At 49.2% G+C, this 18,631-nt stretch overlaps 1 long non-coding RNA gene and 1 pseudogene across 1 annotated transcript in view; both read left to right on the top strand.

Annotated features, from left to right (window-relative positions):
• The window catches only part of LOC147022214 (uncharacterized), a 42,394-nt gene that overhangs the window by 15,602 nt on the left and 8,161 nt on the right, over nt 1-18,631 (top strand). The gene's annotated exons all lie outside the window — the stretch shown is intronic.
• Nucleotides 2,097-4,159, top strand: LOC147022215 (uncharacterized; annotated as a pseudogene).

Below are 18,631 nucleotides of genomic sequence, written 5' to 3'. Positions count from 1 at the left end.
ATTCTTCGAATGGGTGGATTTCACATTGCAATGAATTTTCAAGGGGCAATTGGCAAATTGATGAAAGGAACTGGACTAGAAGACCTTTTCATTGAAGGCGGTGTGTGTTTGCCAGGCACTGCTCACAAGATAATGTCTGGAAAAGATTATTATCAAATGTTGCGAGCTCACACTCTTGGAGAGAATGCTATATTTGCACTTTTCTGGGAAGCTTTCGAAGACTGGCTGGTGCAAAAATCCACTGGCACTGATGAATTATCATCTTTATCCATCCAATTGAGTAAGATATGTGACACAGTCAATAGCAGCAAAGACCACGACGTCCAGCATGCCTGTAAGGAAGCTCAGGCCAGTCTTGATGATGTGATGAAGAAGATGGATGAATTTGTGAAGACTAAGTGCACTTCGCCAACAAGTCAACTGTGGCTTATGTACATAGAAATGATAACCACCCTGAAGAGGTACATTTCTGCAGAGAGGGCTGGAATATGTGACCTGCATATTGCTGCAGCCGAAGAGATCCTCCTAAACTTAGTGTCTGCTGGACATTCTAAATATGTATCTTGTTTGCCACACTATCTGAACGCCATGAAGGAATTACCCACTTCAATTGAGAACGAGTTCAAAAATGGTAACTTTATGGTAAGAAAAAAGGAAGGAAAGTTCAATGGAGTTTGGACAGACATGGCACGAGAACAGACATGTAATAAAGATGCGAAAACAAAACTTTTCACTGGTATTACCCAACAACCAGCAACCATTTCAAAGTATCTAAAAGCTCTACCTGGCATCACAGCAGTATCTGAACAAACGCGTAGAATGGCAAACATGAACAACACTGATGTTCAGACCTCAAGCGACGACAGTTCTGCAGTAAGTCCGAAGTCACATTTGGCACGGCGGCCGTAGGGTCTACAAAATCTACGGCCACTAGCAATTATAGGGCGGCCACAGTATTTCCACGGTCATACAATGTTGCAGTCACATATGTTTTTATTTTTCGGGGAGCCGCACGGCGTATTTAGAAATTGTGGACACCGAAAACGTGATGGTGCCGTACGGTCTTTGATTTGATGTCGCACGGTGACCTTAGGGCGTCCCTGCGGTGGCCATAGAATTTTCAAGGCAGACGCAAGGTAGCCTCACGGTGCCCGCAAGGCGACCGCAGGGGGGCCCTAAGGCGAACGTGCGGCCAGACGGACGGTAACGAGTGGGTATATATACCAGTTCTTTTTTACTGAAATAAAAATATAACAGTTCGGAATATACCAGTATAAATAACCGAATATACTATAACTATAGTATATATAACTGAACATACCAGTTCGGAGTATAGGCAAACACCTATACTCCGATCTCTAGCGGAAGCGCATGGTCGATGCACGGTCGACGCAGACTGCCAACGGAGGCCGTGCGTAGGATGCATGGCAGGCGTAGAGGAACCGTGCGTCGACCCTGCGTTGCCCGCAGGTTGTCACACAGACTGCAAGGCCACCGTACGTTGAGCACAGGGATGCCTTAGGACTACCCTATGGCGAACGTGGAAATAGTGCGGCCACCGTAATTTTTTGGGGGTTGGCAAAATTCATTTTTCATTGATAAGAGCCTACGGCAGCCGCACGAATAACGCAAGCCCACCGTACGCCCTACGTACGGTCGACGTGGAACACATCTACGTCACAGCTTGGCTTGCCAAATTGATACGGCCAACGTGGAAATGAAAAAAGTTGTAACTCCACGCTATAATTCCACGGCGACCCCTACAGCCTTTAAAAGATAGCCATATGGCGTAGGGCCACCCTGAGGCCACCTCAGAAACTCTGCGGCCGTCGCACGTTTCTGTCAATTCGGGGGGGGGGGTACGGCCGCCGTATCCTAGACGTAGAGCAAATGTGACTTAGGCTGAAAAGACAAAAAAACTGCCAGAAAAATCCTAAACATAGTGAAAGAGAAAATGATCAATCCTTTTAGCTATTCTGGTGAAGACCTGGTAAATATCTCCACAGGACAATTGGCATCAACACATGAACTTATCCAAGCAAAGGAAAGGGGACTGACAGCCCTTGCCGATGCACAAAAGTCCAACAGTGAAAAGGTGCAGCCAGTTCATTTGAAAACCTTTATTGAAAAGGTAAAGAAAACTGCTTCACCTGCCCTGAAGTCCAAGAAACGCTACATAGGGGAAAGTGCTGTTATAAGGAGTTTGTGTTTTGCTCAGAACCTTAGCAAAAAGGAGAAACTGGATGCTTTTTCCCACGAATGGGCAGAGTATCCAAGCTCACTGGTTGACCCAGATGATGACCATCCCTCTGGCTAAGCTATGCGGAAGGGGAACAAAGCAGATTACCTCATCGCCTTGAAGGGCATCATGGGCTCAAATTGGGAGGAAAAGGAAAACCTACCAGTTTCTGATCAGAAAACATGTTTGCTTGTCGATATGATGGCCTTCGTTCAACGGTACAGGGACATGGGTAGTGCTGACTTCGAGCAGTTATAGCGCAGATATTTGGCAAAGATAACAAGCATGAGGCCAGAAGGATGCAATGTCGTCCATGTCATAGGAGATAGATATGACGTTAGTCCATCCGATAGCTTGAAACATGAAGAAAGATATCGTAGAGAAAAGGCCTCTCAGACAACAAGAACATACGTTCCGCACCACTCTCTTTCCGTACCACAATGGAAACATTTCATTGGAAAACGGGAAAACAAGAGGAACCTGCTACAGTATCTTTACAAATCATAGGTACAAGAGTGCCATACCATCCCGGATGACTGCATTGTGATCGTCGGTGGATTTACACCTGGACCAGCCATAATGTTGTCACAACACTGACTAACTGAACTACCGTGTTTGGTTTCCCAAGCTCATGAGGAGGCGGACACACGAGTATTTGCCCATGCATTGTACAGTATAGAGGAACAAAACTGCAGTAGAATTGTCATAGAAGCCAATGAAGCAGACATTATTGTCATGGGAATTTTCTACAGTTCCAACATGTCATCCTTCAAGGAATTGTGGGTTCACAAAACCACAACTGGACCTCAGAACCAGAGATTAGATATACACTTGCCATGTCATGCAATAGCACATTACCTTGCATCCAAATATCAAGGGGATATCACAGCAATGCTATTGACCACATACATACTGAGTGGGTGTGACACAGTCAGCTATCCCTTTCGTATTGGAAAAACAAACGTGCACTCAAAGTGACCTTTGAATGCACCGAGATACTTGGACCTCTCGCAGAATACGGAACCCATGGTAAAAGCTTAGATGTATCTACAGAAGTTGTCTCTTCAGCTTGAAATTTCTTCTTTGCACTATATGGCAACAAGGAGTTTTCAGGCACATTAGATGAACTACACTGCCACTTGTTTATGATGACGAAGAGAGATATTTGTTCTCTACCACCCACAGAGGATGCATTCTTGCTGCATCTGCTCAGATCACTCCACCAAACCACAACATGCAAACGTGCATCACAGCCAGACCCAGAGCTTCCTGAGGCTTGTAAATTTGGGAGGACCAAAACAATGGCTGCCTGCTTGCCACACAATTGACGAAACCCTCAAAACCTGGAATAGTTCAAACCCATTGTAACTGCAAGAAAGGTAATTGCAAAGGACGCTGTTTATGTAGAATGGCCGACTTGGAATGCACCATTGCCTGCAAGTGCTGCGGAGATCCACATAATTGCGATCTAGCCTCAGAGGATGACGACTATTTGATATGAATATTTCAATCAGAACTACTATGATGAGCAGATTGGAACTCAGTGTCACTGACATTTGGTCATTGGTTCCTATAGGACCAAGAAATTGAATTGAATGTGAAGTTTTGACGACTGAATTACATAACACACTGAACCATTACCCAAACAATAAAAAGGGTTAATTTTTGCCATGAAAGGGTTAAATCGTATATTGAATGCATATAAAGCCTCATTGAACTAATATTTGATGTTATTAAAGATGTTACTGTCAAAAATGCAGTTTCTCGTCTATTTCATAAAATCCACACTTTTAGACATTTTTGCTGATTTTGCACTTTTGTCAGAATGAGATAATATGAAAACTATTGTACTTATGTAACTTTTCTTAATACCAAAAACTTAGTGTATATGTACTCTTATATTAATGGTGTTTGTGTTTTTCACTCTCTTTTGTTTTGGTTAGAACACTACATATTGTATCATGATTTCCCATATTTTGACTTCTGGCAAAAATAAGTGACCCTTTGGCCCCTCGTGACATCATTGATGATGTCATCAAAATAAAAAAATTTTCAAATTTTAGCTTGACCCAAGCTCTTTCCAATGATACCTCATATGCATGACTTTCATCACAATTACTTCATAAAAAAACTAATTTCAGTTTCCTCTACCCCTAATTATTTGGCTCGTTTAGGTGATCTCGTATCTTCAAACTTCCACCCACAGAAATTGTTCGCAAGAGTGTCTGATGAGCAGACCTCTGAAACCTTATGAGGAATGGACATACCTACCTAAAAACACATAGAAACAAAGTAAAGCAAGAAGTGTGACCTCCAACCCTTATTTTGCATGCTATGGCAGTCTGGGTCCCCTACTATTATCTCGTTAGCCCCTCTTCATAAACAACATTTGTGAGGAAACGGCACTTCTTCTTTGTTTCCTTGTCCAGGGCAAGAATGCGGAGGCTGCTGGATCTGCCAACGTTTTGATAAATTATTAGTTTTAATTGCCAATTATTCAATGAGCACCAACGTATTGTTGTGGTTACCAAATTCGCAAACCACCATTCAGGTCCCTTAGGTGAGGTATCTCGGCAAGTATATGTGTAGTTAGGCCCAAACCCGTTGTCTAGTGGGAATACATGTCATTTATGCGAGCTGCGACTCTTCAGGATAGCCGTTTTTCTTTTACTATCTTTATTTTGGACCAACCGCCATGATTACCACCACAACCACAACATCAACCACCAACCACAACGCCGCTTCACCACAACCGCCACGACCTTCCCGTCACACCTCGCAACCGTGGCATCGCCACCGTTCTTGCCCCGCTGTGGGTACCGGTGTTGGACTCGTGCAGAGCGCGCGTCGAACAGCGTGTACAAAATCACGGATTTTGTGCTTCAAAAACGGATCAAAAACGACACACGCCCACTTTTTGCCGTCCAATCGGTGAGCGAGGGGCGATTTGGCCCCGCCTCCAGGACGATCGATATATGCAAATTTGTGGATCAAAAAGCCTTCACGCCCACTTTTTCTCGGGCCAATGGGGAGCGAGGTGAAAGGTCAAAGGGAGGGGGTCAAAGGCGAAGCTACGGGGGGGGGGGATAAAAGGACCGTGTTCGTCAGTCAGGGGAGTCGAGAGTGGAGAGTCGGTCGGAGAGTGGAGAGTGTGGAAGTCTGGAGCCCGGAGCCCGGAGCCCGAAGCCCGAAGCCTGCAGTAGCTGGAGAAGCTGAGGAGAGTCCAAAGAAGAGTCCAACGGGAGAGTCCAAAGAAGAGTCCAACGGGAGAGTCCAAAGAAGAGTCCAGAGTCGGAGAGTCCAGAGGCGGAGAGGCGGCAGCGGCGAAAGCAGACGAGGGGGTGCTCGCGTCGGTGCCGGGAGCTGCACGCCCGAGGGAGGCCGGCAGCGCGACCTGGCCGAGGTGGAGACGCACACCAGGGATAATAAAGATCCTCTATACCCCGAGCATCAACAACCCCCTCCTGTTTCCCCCCCGCGCTGAGATAGTGCGACCAAGGGGGCCCCTTTCCCACCCCCTGCCAGACACTGTCCGCGAGGTCCGCGGAGTTGGGGCGCCATCGCCGCTCCGCATCTCATCACCAGACGGGTAGGCGCGACCCGGTCTTGGCCTCAGGCCCGCCTCATCCTTGAGGGTATTCTTTTCCTTGGTTTTGGGTATGTGTTGTCGGCGCCGTCTGTGAAGTAGAATTGTATAAGTGTTGCCGTGTGCTCGGTAGTCGGTATTAGCTCTGCATTGTTTTCGCTTTTACATTTGCTTTTTGTGTAAATGGAATTGTGTTTTCTTTTTTTTGTGTGCTTTTGGTGGAATTGAATATGTGTGCTTTCCGTTCGTCGCGAATAAATGTGCTTTATTGTTGAACTGTTCTCCCGCTTCGCTTCGTCATTTCTCCCATTGAACCCTCATCTTGCTTCACGTAAAGGGTTGGTAGTGGGCTGAATACGCCCGATAATTAATCGAACCGTCGAGGTCGACGATAACACCGCTCGGTTATTCTGATAGTACGGAACGGGTCGCTTAAGTGGCCCGTGTCCGAAGTCGACCTGCGGCGAGGTGCGATCGCCCGGTCTACCCTCCGCGTGGGTACTTAGGTAGGTCGAATTTGGCGAGCAACCCTATCCCACGCGGGGGCTGATTGGCTCGATCGCGGTGAGACCGAAAAGTCCACCCGTGACTGGTTCCCGGCGTTAGTCCGAGAGGGTCACGACTGGATTGTCCGTCCGGTGGGCGACGTGCCGCGATTCGAGTTACGTGGCCGTCAGCACGCCGGCGGGCGCGAAATCCGCAACACTGGTGTCAGGTCGTGCGATAAAAACTCATCGCCCTCCTCGCGGCACTGGTATCGGAGAACAGGAAAACGGGCTCTCCTGTCTCCGGCTAAATTCACGGGAATCGGTCCAGGGGTGAGAGAAGCGACCCCCGATTCCCTCCAAATTACGAGCGAGCAAATTAACCCTTCACGAGAAGCAAGATGGCGTCTCAAGGCGAGCGGGAGCCGGGGGTATTAGAAATGGATGTAGAATGTGTAGAATCCATGGCTCAGGATGAAATCCCCGTGCAGGAAATGTTGATTGTGCAGGAACACGGACTCGCCCAACTGAACCCAGAGCCCGAAATGGGTGCGGCAGCGGCCGCAGTGTATGACACCTCCCCCCCCTCTCCACCAAAACCCTTCCCCAACCCCTGCCGAAACGGCTCAGCTGAGTGCATCCGACATGGCCCAGCTATTCACCATGCTGGCACAAATGAATGCGGAAATGAAAGGCATGAACGAAAAGATGGATGCGAATACACAAAAAATGGATGAAAAGATGGATACAAATACAAATGAAGTGAAAACGACGATGGATGCGAATACACAGCAAATGAGGGAAGAGATGAAAGAGCTGCGGGGTGAGACGCAGAACATGGGCCGATGCCTGCAGGCGGGCATGAAGGCCGTGAGCAGGGAACTTAAAATGGCGACTCCACGTGTCGGAACAAACGAGCTGGAAGGGGGTGCAACGGCTCACAGGCCCGCGGTGGAGACGGGTAAGGAAAAAGTAATTCGGGAGACAAGAGACGAGGTGAAAGTAATTGCGAGGGAGAGAAAAGAACAATTAATACGGAGAGCAAGGATGAGGTACGCGGAGATCGTGAAAGAGCAAGGAGTGAAAAACAGGGAAGGACGGGAGCGACTTAAAGAGAAAGCAAGGTTGACCTACATAAAGATAAGGGAAAGACGCCAGAAAGAAGCAGAGACCAATAAACACGATGAAGACGGGGTAAGTGACGCGCACACACACACGGAGGTAGTGGAGGACAATGGGGGTGAGCTCGCGGAGCGTGTGGGGACCCAGTGCGAGCACCTGGATGGCCTCCTCCAGGAACGAGGGGAGGGAGTATGCCCCCTTGAGGCGAGTCACGACCAGGTGAGTTCGGTCGTGCTTTGCGAGGTTGAGAGGAGGAGTGCTGTGGACGGGTGCACGGAGAGCTTGGGGGGTATAGAGGCCCCGGAGACCCTTGTGGGGACACGAATCCCCAGTGTGGTTGTCCCTGTGTGTGTGGTGCAAGGTGTGAGTGCGTCCCCGTGTGTGGAAGCGACCCCGTGTGTGGTGGCGATGGTGCCAGAGTACGTGCTTCCCAGCACGCCGTGTGTAAAAGGGGCACCGCGGGTGAGTGAGGCACGGAGTGTGGATGAAACGGCCAGTGTGAGTGAGGCACCGCGGGTTAGTGCCCCCGCGTGTGTGGGTGAGGCACCGTGTGTGGAAGAGGCCGTGTGTGTGGATGAAACGGCCAGTATGAATGAGGCACCGTGTGTGAGTGAGGCACGGAGTATGGATGAGACACCGCGGGTGAGTGCCCTCGCGTGTGTGAGTGAGGCACGGTGTGTGAGTGAGGCACCGCGGTTGAGTGCCCCCGCGTGTATGAGTGAGGGACGGTGTGTGGATGAGGCACCGCGGTTGAGTGCCCCCGCGTGTGTGAGTGAGGCACGAGTGAATGGAGCACCACGTGTGAGTGGTATGGGTTATGCAAGGGAGACCGTGTGTGTGAGAGAGCGGTATGTGAGGGAGATGTCGGTTGGCATGCGGGAGCACGCAGCCGCGTCTCCCGGTGTGAATGTGATGGAGTGGACTGTGTGCGTCGTAACACGCAGGTATGCGTGTGTGGAATGGAGACGGAGACGGCGACAGAGGAGAGAAAGCCGGGTAGCGGCTGTAGCTATTTCGGGGACCGTGCCGGGTTCACCCAGCAGTGAGCACGCGGTTCGTGCTGTGCAACGCACGAGACCGCCACGTGCTCGCTTGCGAAAGTGAAGTCCCGGTCCGGAAACGCACGCGGTGGATTTGCCGATCCCGCGGACGGACAAAGTTTAGGCAGGTAAATGGATTTGGACCGGACGGGTTCTCCACGCGATCGTGTGTGTTGAGCTCCAACGGGCAAAGCACATGTGTTCGCGTGGGGAACCCCTCGAGACGTGGGGCTTGTGTTTTTTTTTATGCGCACGGTGACGTCATGGCTGCACGTGTGGTTGGAATCCGGCAGGAGGGGTATCTCTGCCGGATGGTCCCGTCCAAGGAGGGACGAGGAACACGTGCAGCTGCATGACGTCACGGGCAGGTGCAAAGTGCGCGAGCTCTGAGTTGCCGCGCAGGTGCTGCGCATGGAAAAAAAAAAGAAAAAACAAGCCTCACTTTCGGGTACACAGGATTCCTGGGCAAGGGGTGGAAGACCCCCTTACCTGGGCACAGGATGGAAACTAGTTAGGGGGAAGGGTTAGCTTAGTTAGACCGACTCCATGGGGCAGGGGTAAGTCCTCATGGAGTCCGTGGAATGGATTAGGTAGAGGGATTTAGTCAGCTTCAGGTTGGGTAAATAAAATGAGATGATTTTGAGACAGAGACAGACTGTGAATGTGTAGAGGGGACGTAGTTTAGCTACGTAGTGTTAAAAGGAACGTGCTACTAGTTTAAGGGACGACGTGGGAGCACGAGTTAGTTAGGGGAAGTAGTTAGAAGGATGGCAGAGTTCAGTGGTGTGTGTGTTGAAGAGTTGTTGGTGAGTGAATTGGAAGCATGTGCTTGGTGAGTGAGTGAGGCCAGCGGGTCTGTGTGTGTGGAGTGAATGGGGAATGCATGGTGCGATGAGTGATTGGGGGGAGGAGTGACTCCCACCCAAGGGACCCCGGGGTCAGAGTAAAGTGAGTTAGCTGGGTTAGTCAAATTGAAAAATGGAGGTCGTTTTGCTGTTGGTGGGAAAGTAGGCTCGAGACCCATTTGGAGGGGTGCAGGAGCCCTGTTGACGGGCTTGGGAGCGTGGCTGCGAAAGGTGAGTATCGCTGAGTGGGTACCCCGGGCACCAGGCTAGTCGGCCGCGGTAGGCCATGGGCCCATGGGGGGCCGGGATAGAGTAGTGGGCACGGGTGCGCCTGCTTGGTGCGGGGGCCCGGGCGCCATTAGCCGCGTGGGCAGTGTTGTGGGCACGGGTGACCCTCGGAAAGGGGCCCGGGAGGCCGGCCTGCCACGTGTGCGTTTCAGGGGAGGTGCCATGGGGGGCACTCCCCGGTGTTAGGGAGCTGGTAGGCTCGGAGGCAGTGTAGTGCCCGGGGGTGCCATAGCGGGAGAATCGGCAGAGGGTCGTGCCTGCCAAAGGGAGCCACGTGTCCCAGCCAGGAGACCGTGTGAGGGCACGGAGAGAAAATTGGGGGGCGAGGCCCGAAATTGTGAGGACACCAACACAGGCGACGGGAATCTGGGTTGTTAGAACCAATAGTTTAAGCGAGAGGCGCTTGTTGAAAGCCCCGGGGTAGTTTAACTGTTAAATGGTTAGGGTAGATTAGGAGATGTACCCCTCCGCACCATCCATCCCCTCGCTGTCGTTGTGCGCCGCTGGACCCACTTTGGGTTATAGATCGCCGAACTCTGGGGAGGCCATTCTGAGGCTTGAGTTGGGCCTCGACACAGGACGTTAGCTCTCCCTTATTCCCCTCCGGGAAGGGAACGTAGGGGTTGGGAGTAGGCTAGGTGACAGGATAGGTTAGCCGAACAAAGACGATAAAGGGGGTTAGGGGACGATTTATAGAGGGGAAGTAAAAATAAAAACAACAAAAAAAGAAGTTGGGGCTAAATTGGGGTTTGACAAATTAAGGGAGTGGGTATGTACAGTGACAGGCAAAGGCGATAGGTTGGGAGGGAGACAGGTAGGTAGGTCCGAGCCCGCCTTCCGAGTGGCCAGCACCACCGCACCCCCTCCACCAACCTCCACTGAACGGCAAAGGCTGGCCAGCTTCATCGGCTGGCTGTTTTTTCTTCAAGGCCTGTGCCGGCCAACTTCATCGGCAGCTGTTATTTTGCTGCAAGGTCTGTGCCGGCTGGATCGTCTGCAGCTGCTGTGCTGCAAGGCCTGTGCCATCGGCTGGCCGTGTTTTGCGTCAAGGCCTGTGCCGGCCAGTTCATCTGCCGGCTGTGTTTGCCTGCAGCAGCCTTCTTCTGCGGGCTGTGTTTGCCTGCTGCCTTTGCCATGCCATGCCCACTGCCCACGTTCACCAGCCCCGTTCAATTTTTGCTTTGCCCCCCCCCCTGTTCATTTCCATGTGCGCCAGGATCAAGGCAACAGTTTGCAAGCTGCAAGAACTGCCCTGTTGGCAGCTACAACACGGGCCTGCAGTGGCGGCCCGTGCACCGTGTTTGTGTTCATGCATCCATTCGTTGTGCTCATTGCGTGTGCCACTTGAGCTGGCACGGAGACTGCGTTGTGCAGCCCATGCACCGTTGTGGTTCACTGCGTTCAGTTCAGTTCGTGCGTGGCCATACATGCAAAAAAGGGAAGGCCTTGGACTGCGTGTGAGCAGCCAGCCACGTTCCCTGTCACCTGCATTGTTTGAGCCAGAGACTGCATGTGGGCAGCCTGGCTCCCTGCTAACTGCTTTTCTTTTGCAGAGTTCAGTGATCCTGGGCCATGGTTTAGTGTAAAATTTGTAAGTTAAGGTTAAGATGTACTGTAAATATGAGTGCGCCCCCGGCATGTCTGTCTAGCGCCGGCAATTTTATTTAAGTCGTCCGTGTGAGTGAGTTTGTTTAGATAGTTACGCAGCCCTCAGGTTATTTATTTTGGGGACACGAATACCATGAATGTCGCACTCAGGGATCCGTAGGTAAAATGTACTAGGGGAGAACTACACATGATGGCACACGAAAATTTGACGACTCGGGACGAGTCTGTAAAAAGGGGAGGGGGTAGTGTTGTGGTTACCAAATTCGCAAACCACCATTCAGGTCCCTTAGGTGAGGTATCTCGGCAAGTATATGTGTAGTTAGGCCCAAACCCGTTGTCTAGTGGGAATACATGTCATTTATGCGAGCTGCGACTCTTCAGAATAGCCGTTTTTCTTTTACTATCTTTATTTTGGACCAACCGCCATGATTACCACCACAACCACAACATCAACCACCAACCACAACGCCGCTTCACCACAACTGCCACGACCTTCCCGTCACACCTCGCAACCGTGGCATCGCCACCGTTCTTGCCCCGCTGTGGGTACCGGTGTTGGACTCGTGCAGAGCGCGCGTCAAACAGCGTGTACAAAATCATGGATTTTGTGCTTCAAAAACGGATCAAAAACGACACACGCCCACTTTTTGCCGTCCAATCGGTGAGCGAGGGGCGATTTGGCCCCGCCTCCAGGACGATCGATATATGCAAATTTGTGGATCAAAAAGCCTTCACGCCCACTTTTTCTCGGGCCAATGGGGAGCGAGGTGAAAGGTCAAAGGGAGGGGGTCAAAGGCGAAGCTACGGGGGGGGGGGGATAAAAGGACCGTGTTCGTCAGTCAGGGGAGTCGAGAGTGGAGAGTCGGTCGGAGAGTGGAGAGTGTGGAAGTCTGGAGCCCGAAGCCTGCAGTAGCTGGAGAAGCTGAGGAGAGTCCAAAGAAGAGTCCAACGGGAGAGTCCAAAGAAGAGTCCAGAGTCGGAGAGTCCAGAGGCGGAGAGGCGGCAGCGGCGAAGGCAGACGAGGGGGTGCTCGCGTCGGTGCCGGGAGCTGCACGCCCGAGGGAGGCCGGCAGCGCGACCTGGCCGAGGTGGAGACGCACACCAGGGATAATAAAGATCCTCTATACCCCGAGCATCAACAACCCCCTCCTGTTTCCCCCCCCGCGCTGAGATAGTGCGACCAAGGGGGCCCCTTTCCCACCCCCTGCCAGACACTGTCCGCGAGGTCCGCGGAGTTGGGGCGCCATCGCCGCTCCGCGTCTCATCACCAGACGGGTAGGCGCGACCCGGTCTCGGCCTCAGGCCCGCCTCATCCTTGAGGGTATTCTTTTCCTTGGTTTTGGGTATGTGTTGTCGGCGCCGTCTGTGAAGTAGAATTGTATAAGTGTTGCCGTGTGCTCGGTAGTCGGTATTAGCTCTGCATTGTTTTCGCTTTTACATTTGCTTTTTGTGTAAATGGAATTGTGTTTTCTTTTTTTTGTGTGCTTTTGGTGGAATTGAATATGTGTGCTTTCCGTTCGTCGCGAATAAATGTGCTTTATTGTTGAACTGTTTCCCGCTTCGCTTCGTCATTTCTCCCATTGAACCCTCATCTTGCTTCACGTAAAGGGTTGGTAGTGGGCTGAATACGCCCGATAATTAATCGAACCGTCGAGGTCGACGATAACACCGCTCGGTTATTCTGATAGTACGGAACGGGTCGCTTAAGTGGCCCGTGTCCGAAGTCGACCTGCGGCGAGGTGCGATCGCCCGGTCTACCCTCCGCGTGGGTACTTAGGTAGGTCGAATTTGGCGAGCAACCCTATCCCACGCGGGGGCTGATTGGCTCGATCGCGGTGAGACCGAAAGGTCCACCCGTGACTGGTTCCCGGCGTTAGTCCGAGAGGGTCACGACTGGATTGTCCGTCCGGTGGGCGACGTGCCGCGATTCGAGTTACGTGGCCGTCAGCACGCCGGCGGGCGCGAAATCCGCAACAGTATTTTGCCTTTTCGCAATGTCATCAAAAGGAAAAACACAAAGATAAGAGAAGAGAAAAAACACGTAATGGCGAACGCGGCTGAGGTTCTCTTCCCCATCGGCGATGCCTACGCAGCAATGTGTCCTATCATTGGTTGGTAAATAAATGGCTGCAGCAACGTGTCCTGTCATTGGTTGGTAAATAAATGGCCATAACTTGGGAAGCACTTGTCCGATTAATATTAAACCTTGACAAGGCACATCCTCAGGTCCTCAGCAATATATCTGGCAAGTTTCAATTAGATCGGAGCAGTGGTTGTCGAGAAACAGCAATCACACCCACACACAGATTGCTGGAATTATAGATAGACCAGTGAGTGGCTGTACGTGCAAACCAAAAAATAAAAATAAAAACTTTCAAACCGCGTGCCAGAAACAACAACCACACAGGCCGTTCCTTCACTCTCACGTGCCCGTATGTGCGTGTGTGGCCATACATGCATGGTCGTACGTGCAAAACAAAAATATATATAGCTATATACTTTAAAACTGCTTGCCAGAAACAACCACACAGGCCGTTCCTTCGCTCTCGCGTGCTCGTACGTGCGTGGCCGCACATGCTTGCCCGTACGTGCGTGCCTGTATGTGCATGGCCGTACATTAAAAAAAAAAACTTTCAAACCGCGTGCCAGAAACAACAACAACCACACAGACCGTTCCTTCGCTCTCGTGTGCCCGTACGTGCGTGGCCATACATGCAAAAAAAAGAAACTTTCAAACAACTACACAGGCCGTTCCTTCACTCTCGTAAACCACGACTGGATTGGGGCATTGTGTTTATCTATAAATGCGCATAAGAAATCGAGAAATTATTAGAATACAGTAAGTCATCACTATCCAGAAGTAGTGCGTGCCCATATGGAATGTTCACATCATTCCACGAATTCTCGCTTTCATTGAAATAACAACTGCTGTGATACTTACACATACAGAGTTAATTAAAATCCAAATTAAAATCAAGTTTACCTCCCTGTCTTTGCTCGCCATGATATTCACTGCCATTGACTATTGCCACTCCTACGCCACGGTGAGGCGACAGGGTAGGATTTGTAGGAGACCTGAAAGTACAGTGTCATGAGGTATTCCATGTTCGAAAATAGTAAAAAAAAAAAAAAAAAGTTTGCAAAGCATACCACCAAAATGAGATGTATTTCGTTGGCAAGCATGTTGAGTAGAGCTGAATTTCTTCACACTTCCAAAGGCCACACCGTTTTGACAATTGGAAACAAAAAGAAGTTGTGCACTTTTTTTGATAAATTATTTTCGGAACTATTTTTCTTCAATAAATAAATAACAATAAAAACTGTCTCCATGTACCTTTATCTCATTAGCACCTCTTCATAAACAACATTGCTGAGGAAACGGCGCTTCTTTGTTTCCTCGTTCAGGGCAAGAATGTGGAGGCTGCTGGATCTGCCAACGTTTTGATAAATTATTAGTTTTAATGGCCAATTATTCAATTAGCGACAACGTATTTTGCCTTTTCGAGAAGAGAAGAGAAAACCCGTAATGGTGAACGCGGCTGAGGTTCTCGTCCCCATCGGCCACGCCTACGCAGCAACGTGTCCTATCATTGGTTGGTAAATAAATGGCCGCAGCAACGTGTCCTGTCATTGGTTGACAGATAAATGGCCGTAACTTGGGAAGCACTTGTCCGATTAATATCAAACCTTGAAAAGGCACATCCTCAGGTCCCCAGCAATATACCTGGCAAGTTTCAATTAGATTGGACCAGTGGTTGTCGAGAAACGGCGGTCACAGGCAGACAGACAGACACACACACACAGATTGCTGGAATTATAGATAGATGACTGAGTCAAGGGGGAGCGTGAAGGTTGCTCGGACCGCAATGACGACGGGCAAGGTCGAGGTGACGAGTGACATCATGATAGTCACGATAATTAAGGGAGAAACCTGTAAACTCGGACAGGGGATGACGGATTTAATAAAGGCATGAAGGGAGATACAGGAAGTAAAGGATGAATTGTACGAAATTAAAGAGTAGCACACACACATAGGACTGGTAGGGGACATTGGGGTTGAGCTTGTGGAATGTATTGGGACCCAATGCGAGGTCCGATTAACCTCCCACAGGAACAAGGGGAGACGGTATGCTCCCTCGAGGTGGGCCATGACAAGGTGAATCTGGGAGGGTTTGGGACACGGACCGACCCAGACGGGAGACGTGGGTCGTGTAACGGACGGGGTTATTTCGGAAACCACGACTGCTCCGCGGGACGCCGCGTGCGAGATCCGTCCTGTATTAGGCAAACCGCCCAACCATGGACGATTGCATTATGGGAAGCCGGTCTTAAAACGCTCCGTGCTTGGTACAAGACCGTGCGGATGGCTAAAATGGAGGCGAATTGAATTGTTTGAATTGGGAAAACATGGATCACCATGTGGGCGCGTGTGCGAGGCTCGACGTGCTGCGTGGCGGGAGAGGCATTCGCGGGACGTGCGGAGCGGGTCCCGGTGTAAAGATTTCAAGCTACCCCCCTTTCAACTTACCTCCCGGTAATCTGAAATCGATTTCAAGTTACCCCCGAGGGTAGCTTGAAATCAATTTCAGATTACTCCTGCACATTCAAGTGCTGATTTAGCTGAAATGATAAATTCTTATGCCCACAACTCATGATACGTTTATTGAATAGAACAAGTAAAACATACAAGATTGAAAGCTCGTCTCAAAGTTTGGAAACATAAAAATGTCACATAAATGTTAATTGTATTCGTGGTGATGGTCGTATGGCAGCTTAGCTGCTGGGGTAGATATCATTTCCTGAAGCGAGACTGTGTCGCTGATGCAGTGCCCCTCTACCAGTACACACACTGGAACTGGTACTCATTTTGCCGACCTCGGAAGGATGACAAGCCGAGTCAACCCCCTGGTGTATTAACTCAGCGGCCGACGGAGCTTGAACACAGGACCCTCGGATCCCAAGTCGCCACCCGAACCACTGAGCCAACAGCAGGCTGCGCACTCAGCCTGTCATCCTTCCGAGGTCGGCGAAATGAGTACCAGTTCCAGTGTGTGTACTGGTAGAGGGGCACTGATTTAAAAATTTTTGGAGTGGTCTCTTATTTTTTATTCCAGAGCTGTAATATATATATATATATATATATATATATATATATATATATATATATATATATATATATATATATATATATATATATATATATATATATATATATCTCTCTCTGGAAAAAAATAAGAGACCACTCCAAAAAATTTAAATCAACATCTCCACATGTATGGCAGCCATTCCATTCCGGTGTCTGTTGAATTCCAACACAGGCACACCTCATTCTACTTAGTGACGTACTGATTAGGTGATCACCTGAACCGAATCTTATTTAACAAGGAAAAGTATAAAAACCACTGCTGTGTTCATCACTATCCTCTTGCAATAGGACCAGCTGGATGGCAAAAACAGTGCTGGTAGTACATCAAAAGCAATTGGAATAAAAAAAAAATAACTATTGACCATGCCAAAAGAGTTGAAATAAAAGTTTTGAGTGAGGAAAAGAAGGGTTCAATTCTGGCTTTACTGGCAGAGGGATACAGTGAGCGTCACGTTGCTTCCATCCTTAAAATTTAAAGACGGCGGTTCATGAGAACAAGGTCAAGCAGCAGACATTGGGGACAACAAAGCTACAGACTGGCAGAGGGCGAAAACGACTTTCCACTGACCGGGATGAACGCCAACTCATTCGAATGTCACTCAACAACCGTAGGATGACATCAAGTGACCTACAAAAAGAATGGCAAACGGCAGCTGGGGTGAAGTTCACGGCAAGGACGGTTCGAAACAGGCACCGAGGGGCAGGGCTGAAGTCTTGCAAAGCTAGAAAAAAGCCCTTCATCAATGAGAAGCAAAGAAGAGCCAGGCTGAGGTTTGCAAAAGACCATAAGGATTGGACTGTAGAGGACTGGAGTAAGGTCATCTTCTCTGATGAGTCCAGTTTTCAGCTTTGCCCAACACCTGGTCATCTCATGGTTAGACGGAGACCTGGAGAGGCCTACAAGCCACAGTGTCTCACACCCACTGTGAAATTTGGTGGAGGATCGGTGATGATCTGGGAGTGCTTCAGCAAGGCTGGAATCGGGCAGATTTGTCTTTGTGAAGGACTCATGAATCAAGCCACGTACAAGGTTGTCCTGGAAGAACACTTGCTTCCTTCTGCTCTGACAATGTTCCCCAACTCTGAGCATTGGTTTTTCCAGCAGCACAATGCTCCATGCCACACAGCTAGGTCAATCAAGGTGTGGATGGAAGACCATCAGATCAAGACCTGTCATGGCCAGCCCAATCTCCAGACCTGAACCCCATTGAAAACCTCTGGAATGTGATCAAGAGGGAAATGGATGGTCACAAGCCATCAAACAAAGCCGAACTGCTTGAATTTTTGCGCCAGGAGTGGCATAAAGTCAACCAACAGCAATGTGAAAGACTGGTGGAGAGCATGCCAAGACGCATGAAAGCTGTGATTGAAAATCAGGGTTATTCCACAAAATATTGATTTCTGAACTCTTCCTAAGGCCTTAATTATTTTATAACTTGGTTTACATAGTTCTTCAGCTAAAATGTGGGGTCGGTAGGTCGAAATATAAATATAAACATAATTTCAATTTTTAGAAATTATATATTTTATGATTTGTTTTCGGATGTTCCATGGAAAAGGCAAGGGTAGGTGGGGGGAAAATAAATATAAATCCCGGACCAGGAGGATCTAAGAAGACATTGAAGATGGAAGACCATTCAAATGCAGGATGCCCATGTTCACTCCATCATCTGATGTGAAAAACAATAAAGAAGGATAAAAACTTGTTTTTACAATATAGTCTGGCATGTTTTTCTTCTAGAAACCTGTTGGATCATAAAACATATATGGAAACAACAATGCTGAGAAAATTACTGTCCAAGTCGTAGACTGAAAGATCATTCTCGCACAGCAAGATCTCATACAGGTTTTGTAAAAATTGGCTGTTTCATTAAAAACAATGGCTATGAAAACACATCTTTAAGAAAAATCAGAAAAGCAGTAATGGAACCTAAAACAGTTAAGACCTCCAGGAATAACACATCCCGCTGCAATATAAAGCCATTGGGAAAAAATCAATTTGAAAAATAAAAAATAAAGTTCAATATCAAATTGAACATGTCGTCCAATCTTTCAAGTGTTCAACAACAGTTCACTGTCACATCAAGCACATGGGGATACTTCAATGGCATCAGAACCCAGGCTGCTACACATAGCATTGCCACAGTACATAAAGTTATTTCTTACGTTTTTCTGTCCATCGACCTTCCTCTGGTTTCACACTTCTGGTTTTTTTTCCCTCGAGCCAAGCAAGCTGTACATATTGGCCGCACAATACCATACTCCTCCTGCA

Source organism: Eptatretus burgeri, chromosome 8 (genome assembly GCF_056783735.1).
Source record: "Eptatretus burgeri isolate ZD-2024b chromosome 8, Ebu_testis_v1, whole genome shotgun sequence".
NCBI lineage: Eukaryota > Metazoa > Chordata > Myxini > Myxiniformes > Myxinidae > Eptatretus > Eptatretus burgeri.
Note: the sequence above shows the minus strand (reverse complement) of the source record. Positions and strands in the feature narration are given on the sequence as shown.